Source organism: Chanodichthys erythropterus, chromosome 6, assembly GCF_024489055.1.
Source record: "Chanodichthys erythropterus isolate Z2021 chromosome 6, ASM2448905v1, whole genome shotgun sequence".
Lineage (NCBI taxonomy): Eukaryota > Metazoa > Chordata > Actinopteri > Cypriniformes > Xenocyprididae > Chanodichthys > Chanodichthys erythropterus.
In genome coordinates, this window is record NC_090226.1 from 6,722,042 (window position 1) to 6,729,632 (window position 7,591).

The following is a 7,591-nucleotide window of genomic DNA, read 5'->3' on the forward strand; positions in this document are numbered from 1 at the left end:
CTGACATCTAAAAGTGTTTGGTATATGTCACTATGGCATGATGCATTTTAATCCATATTTGTTGATATACAAATACAAATGAACTATTCATCACAAAACTATTTCAGTAACATCTCCAGTCAGTAGTCTTGATTGACTGATTAACAGGTGAATGTGATTGTTAAACAGGTGAAAGTGTAAATCTGTTTCCACGGCACTGGTGCTTTGTTTCCAGTTGTTAGCTGTGGAGCTGATGCTCTCAATGTAACGTCATGTGTGACAGACCGGGCTGCTGTCCACAGCTGTCCTCAGTATGAAATAAGCCACTCATCGTGCCATGTGTCATGTTTAGGGGCCGGGGCGTGGGAAAGCACAAGGGTGCGTGTCCTGAAAGCGCCCCATGCTATAGCTTGCTAGCAGCAAGTCTAGAGGTCAATACGCATTTAACACCAAACATGACAAGTGAGAAAATCAATCATTTAAGAAAAGGAACTACCAAACCATTTTATTGTGTTATCTGTGTAAAAATTGGCAAAGGAACATGCTAGAACAACTAAGGTGTTATTTATATGACACTGATTTCAACTAAAAATGAAAAACGTTTTATGTGTTATGGCCATTCATCAACAGCGTTTTGGGGGACTGAAAATGCAAACTTTTGAAATCTGGTTTGAAATCCTGACCATTGTCATCTCTGTGTAAACAGCAAAAACCCAAATTTGTGAAAGCGGTGACATCAAGCACAAGCATATTCAGTGTATAGGTGCATAGTGTTTCTTTACAAAGTGACATCGCCAACTACTGGCCTGGCAGAAGAATACAGCATTTTTAATCATTTTTGCAGATCCACGTTGTTGTCTGTACGTGAAAAAAGCAAAGGAAAAACTTTAGCATTTTTAGTACATCAGTATCACATCACACATTGTAAAGCAAGATGTCAGATGCTAGTTGGATTTAATTTGTTTTGTCTGGTTCTGTTTTCTGCAGAGATGCTTTATAGCGGATTCAACTTCGCTTCATAATTGATTAATTTTTGCAACATCGAAACTGTTATTAAAGTGAATTGAACATTGACCTGAATTGAGCTGAATAACGACACAGTAGAGCTGATTATAGCTACACTGACAAAAAAATCCCAGTAAAATTTACGGTAAAAAACTTTACCGTAAAAAAAAATCTGTTAAATTTACGGTAAAATAACGTATTTCATTAACTGATATAATGTTAATTTTTACCAACCTAATGAAGTACTAATATCTGTTTTGTATCTTTATAATACACTGACAGTCACCAAACACAGTGGTGATAAGAGTCACATGATGAATCAAAGTTCATCACAAGCAGCTTTTCCACAAGCTGAGAAGGACAAAACTAATACACCATCAAAACACCATCATGGTAACATGCATGAAATTTTAAAAATGCAATAAACATTAATTTAACAACATTAGATGTAACATAAAACCCTTATGTGACGAGCAGGGCGGGCGAGAGCCGTGAGGGAGCGGCGCGAGGCCGGTGACGCGAGTGATAACGAGCATCACCTGTGAGGCGTGCCGGCCTCGAGTCTCCCACGGAGGAGCTCCGGAGGCATAAAAGGAGGAGTGACATCAGTGAAGGATGAGAGAGGACCAGGCCTGGACTTTATTTTATGTTTTATTATGTTTGTGTGGCCGGCAGACGTCCGCGAGGGTCTGCCGGCATTACTTTCGTTTTGTTCTTTGTTTATTTTACATTAAAGTTACGTTGAATGTTCGCCGGTTCCCGCCTCCTTCTTCCCACAACTACTAACCGTGTTACACCTAATGTACATAACTGATTAGAAAAAAATGAGAAAAACTAAGAAGAAACAGAGTTATTTCAACGAAAATATATCAAATGTGAAGTGTCACGCAGGGAATTGTGGGAATGTCAATTTACAGTTTTTCACTGTAAATTTTACAATGAATTGTTATTTTTCACTTCCAAAAACTGTTAATTTAACGGTATTTTACCGTAAAATTACATTAAATGTACCGTCAGATCTATTACAGTTATTCACCGTATATAGTACGGAAACTTTCTGTAAACCATTTGACAGTTTTTCACCGCAGCATTTTTACAGTCTTTTACTGTTAAAATCACGGTCATTTTTTACAGTGTAAATTGAACTTGTTTCATAATTAATCAATTTTACACAGTTATTGAACTGAACTGAATCAACACTGAACTGACCTGAGCTGAATAATGACACTATTGCCTTAGACATGCTTTACAGTAAAATTTATTTCATATTTAATGAAGTTTGCACCATTGATCATTATTTTCCTGTTTATTTTCCTGTAAAGCTGCTTTGAAATGAGCTGTATAAAGCGCTATATATAAAGGTGACTTGACTAATATTTGCTACAAAAACAAAATTGGCATAGAAACAATTTTCACAAAGTTCACAGTTAACAGTGACTTCACCTCTTTAAACATGTCTTTGTATGTTTGTGTTGTTGGAGTCCACATCAGCGGCTGATACACACGCACACAACAGTAGTGTTAAGACGTGTCAAGAGAGCATGTGAGGAGCGTGAGATGACAAGGTTGTGAATAATGATGGTTTACGACAGAAAAATGGCACGCTCTTTAGCTGAAGAGGCCGTAAATTAAGAGCCATTAAGAGCCTTTGAAGTGTGGAAAGTCAGCGCTGTGCTCGTTCAGTCCCGAACGCTGAGGTGTCAAGGGCTTTTTTACCTAAAGTTGTTTGGACGCCTTAGACATGAACTTGTTCTCTCTTGTTTAGAGTTGAGACGAGAGATGAGGAACACGTCTGTATTTATCTAATTCTGTGCAATCATTCTTATAGTCACCTTACGTTAAAGTAAAGCCTCTATCCAGACAGTGGGTATGTTTGGAATGGCATATTGCTCTGCCATTGCAATAAGGCAATGTGTATAATGTATGCAAATAAGTGCTGGTGTGTGTGTGTGTGTGTGTATTCAACGCAGCACAACTGCATAGAATATTGATAATGGTAATAAGAAGAAATGTTTCTTGAGCACCAAATCAGCATATTAGAATGCTTTCTGAAGGGTCATGTGACACTGAAGACTACTGATGCTGAAAATTCAGCTTTGCATCACAGGAATAAATTACATTTTAAAATCTATTAAAATAGAAAACGGGTATTTTAAATTTTATTTGTTTTGAATGTTTTCAAATTGTTAAATAAATGCAAAAACATGAAAAAAGAAAAAAAATCCTACCAACCCCAAACTTTAGCATATACACTATACCTGCATGACTTTATATATTTCTCTATATTTTTGTAATATACATCCAGAGTACACTGTGTGGTAAACTATATCCCACAATGCATTGCTCTCAATATCAACCATGATCTTGATTTAATTATTTAATCAAAACAACTCAAAGTCTTAAAAAAAAATCTATTTATTTATCAAGCATTTAACATAGATATATAATTTGACTACATTATAGCATATTATTGTTTGAAATGTTTTACTGCTGCATATTGTTTCACACACTATTTATAAAATATAATTGGCACTATATATACTAGTATGAAGTATGCAGCTGCAAATATAACCAATGCATTATACTTAAAATGTGTTTAGCTTGAGTTATTATGATCTGGGTTTAATATGGACTCAAGTTATCAAGTAGCTCATAATACTACTGTATATATATAGTATTAGAGTGAGAGAGAACATTTCTATATTATGTCACTTTATTAAATATATTGGGTTGTCTGCATTGATTGAGCTTGAATCTGTTTCTCGTACCCCTCAGTTAAGAATGATACCTATGCTAATGTGCATTTAGCAGGTCATTAGCTATCACCTGATGCTCCTCTGGGTTCTGGATGAAGAGAGAAGTATTTAAAGTTGTGATCTACAATACAGTTTGGGCTTCGAGTTACCAGCCTGGCCTGAATGCAGACAACCCAAGGTCCTTTGGGACGCTATGCGATCCATTTTGATACGCGATGAATCATGTCTATGCATGACTATGCCATCACATTGCCATTTGAATGCTCAGGCCCTCTTTTAGCTAGTCATTGGCACTGACAATACTGAGTGTCAGCAGATATCTGTGAACTTAAGTTATTTTGTTCATGGTCATTTCAACTTGATTTGGCAGATGAGTGCTGCGTACAGCTGTCTGCTATGAGTGACTGCTACAAACTAAGCAAGGGTGTATGTAAATACTGCTGCTTGAAACCCTATCAGGCCACTAGTACAGCTCTCAAATGGGACAAATGTGTCTTCCTTGGCCCAAGTCCATTTACTCAGACAGACAGTGCTTCTGCTGTCTGACTTGAGTTTGATTCTTGTGTCCTAAGCAGTTTGGGGTTCTTCACTGAATTTTCCTTCAGGTGTTAAATATTGAATGTAGAAGGAGATATTTGGCAACATATTCCATAATAAATTTGGCTGTCAGTAGAGAAGCACCTGAGAGAAATTCGCATACCTGCACGCACAAACACACTCAAAGCAAACCAACAAGACTTCTCCATTACTAATTCACTACTCGGCAGGATTTCCAGACAGCCAGCGGTCCCCTTCTCTCTTTTTTCCTGTCCTGTTTTTATCAACTATTCCTTTTGCAGAGAGAAAGACAGAGAGAAGGCAGAGACAGAATGCGAAAGTCGGAGAGGAACGAGAGTCTTGCTTTTTTTCAATTTATGCATTATGTCTTGGCTCTGGAAAAAAACTCCAAAGAGTTTTCCAAAACTATCTCCAAATGTATTCTTTCTGATTTTAATGGGAAAGACCCATTCACACCAAGGATGATAACTATAACGATAATGGTATAGTTCTAAAAACTGTTCTAAATGTAAAAGAATAGCAGAGTCCACACCCCTACTATAACGATAAAGGCACAGAGAAACTATATTATTGGAATCACCTTCAGAATGTTTTTTGAATGATTAAAACATTGACAGCCAATCAGAATCCATCCTGCTTTAAAGAGGTTGAACATTTAAAGGGTTAGTTCACCCAAAAATGAAAATTCCATTATGAATTACTCGCCCTCATGTTGTTCCATACCCATAAGACCTACATTCATCTTCAGAACACAAATGAAGATATTTTTGATCAAATCTGATGGCTCATTTGACACCAAGATAATTAACAAAGCTTCTAAAGACATATTTAAAATAGTTCATGTGACTACAGTGGTTTAACTTTAATGTTATGAAGCGACGAGAATACTTTCTGTGTGGTAAAAAAACAAAACAAAATAATGACTTTATTCAACAATATCTAGTGATGGGCAATTTCAAAACACTGCTTAATGAAGCTTCAAAGCTTTACGAATCTTTTGTTTCGAATCAGTGGTTTGGAGCATGTATCAAACTGCCAAATTCATATGATTTCAGTAAACGAGGCTTTGTTATGTTGAAATGTTTTGACAAATTAAGACTTAAGATAGTTATAAATTAACTATCTTAAGTCTAAATATGTGTTCCAAAGATGAACAAAGGTCTTACGGGTGTGGAACGACATGAATGTGAGTAATTAATGACAGAATTTTCATTTTTGGTGTAACTAACCCTTTAAAGCAACAGATGATATAACTACAGCTTATAATAAACACAATGCATTAACTGATGTTAACAAGTGAGATCTTATTATAAAGTGTTACCATTTCAACTGATGTCAAACAGGTGTTAAGTGGCATTTTAATGAATTGTGCAATTTTGCATCATAATTAAACTAAATGATATTATACAGCAAATTTACAGAGATTTTATTTTGAACAAATTAACAGAATTACTTTTAAATCATGATTGAATATTGCCTTTCTATAATATTTTGAAACTTAAAGTTTAAAAAAGATAATCTAAATAAATTTTTATGAAGTTACACTTTTACTAAGTCACTTAGTAATTACAGTATATGTTTCATAAAAGATTGAGGCCCTTGATTTTAGATATTACTTCTTAAATATTGAAAATAATGTATCTGATTGTTATTTATTTTATATATATATATATTTATTTTATTTTAATTTTATCTTAAAAAGATGCATTTTTACATGCATTTCAGTAAAAATAAAATCCTTATGACAAAAGGCTAAACAAAGGATTATGCCAAACTGAACATATTTAATAGATGACGCAGTGTTCCAAATTTGAATGGTGCATGAAGTCAGATTACAAAAACAAAAAAACATTATTTTGCATAAATGAAAGGTAAAGTTTTATTTTTAAAGAAGATTGGACAGATAGAAAACTACTTTTGTTGTTCCCCGTGTCATCAGGGCAGTGGGTCAGACTTTGGTTTGGAGGTCGCCTCGGGCAATAACACATTACACATTCAGAGCGACAAAGCTCCTGTTAGTGTGTCACAGGGAGAGAAACATTAACAGGTCTTCATGTGAGCGGGACAAATGCCAATTAAAGGCTTTGATTAGCGAGGACTGACCACAGGACATCTGCCTCAAATGATTCTCTGTCAATGCTTCGGGCTCCTTTGGATGTTTCTCATGTAAATAACAACAGCATGTAGCAGCAGGGAACACACACACACACACACACACACACACACACACACACACACACACACACACACACACACACACACACACACACACACACACACACACACACACACACACACACACACACACACACACACACACACACACACACAAACACACTGCCTTTAAATCTTAAACTCAGTCAGTGTATGTCTGTATATGTGTATATTCTTTCTTTCTTTCTTTTTCTTTCTTTCTTTCTTTCTTTCTTTCTTTCTTTCAAACAGCAAATATAGATTAATAATTAACAGTAACACTTTACAATTGGGTTCTAATTGTTAACATTAGTTTCATTTTTTTACAGGAACAAAATAACTGATGTTAATAAAGAATAATAACTACTTTAATGTATTGGTCATTGTTAGTTAATGTTAGTTAATGCGTTAACTAATGGGACCTTAACATACACAATTATTAAAGCATTTGGCTGCCAGAAACTGTAATTAATAAATTGTATAACATTAACAAATGTGACAACCTGTCCTGACCATGACACGTTAAAACATATTTTAAGCTTAAGTATTCAAACTAATTAAAATTTAATATGCTCCACATGCAATTAAGTGTTCAATCATCACAATTATTTTATTATTTCCTTGTAATGTGAATTTTTATTTTTATTTTTTTATCGAGCGGGGAACATACTGTACTAACTTCTTAGTTCATATAGACATAATTATAGCATTCAACAGCAATGGCTCACAATCAGTCCTACTAATTAAATGGTAAAAATAAATAAATAAATATATTTCAGTAAACAGTTTAGTTTTGCTAAAGGGTTTGAGGTAAAAGTTTAACTTTTTTTAAAAAAGTGCATGGGTAAGTAAGAGTTTAAAGGAATAGTTCACCTAAAAATGTTTTCTAAAAATGTTTTTTTAAAAATGTCACCTAAAAAATTTTTGTCATTTACCCACTCTCAAGTTGTTCCAAACGTGTAAGGGTTTCTTTCTCCTGTTGAACACAAAAGAAGATATTATTATAATGTTAATAACCAGTCAGTTGATGGGCCTCATTGACTTCCATAGTAGGAAAAAAAATACTATGGAAGTCAATAGTTACCGTCAACTGTCTGGTT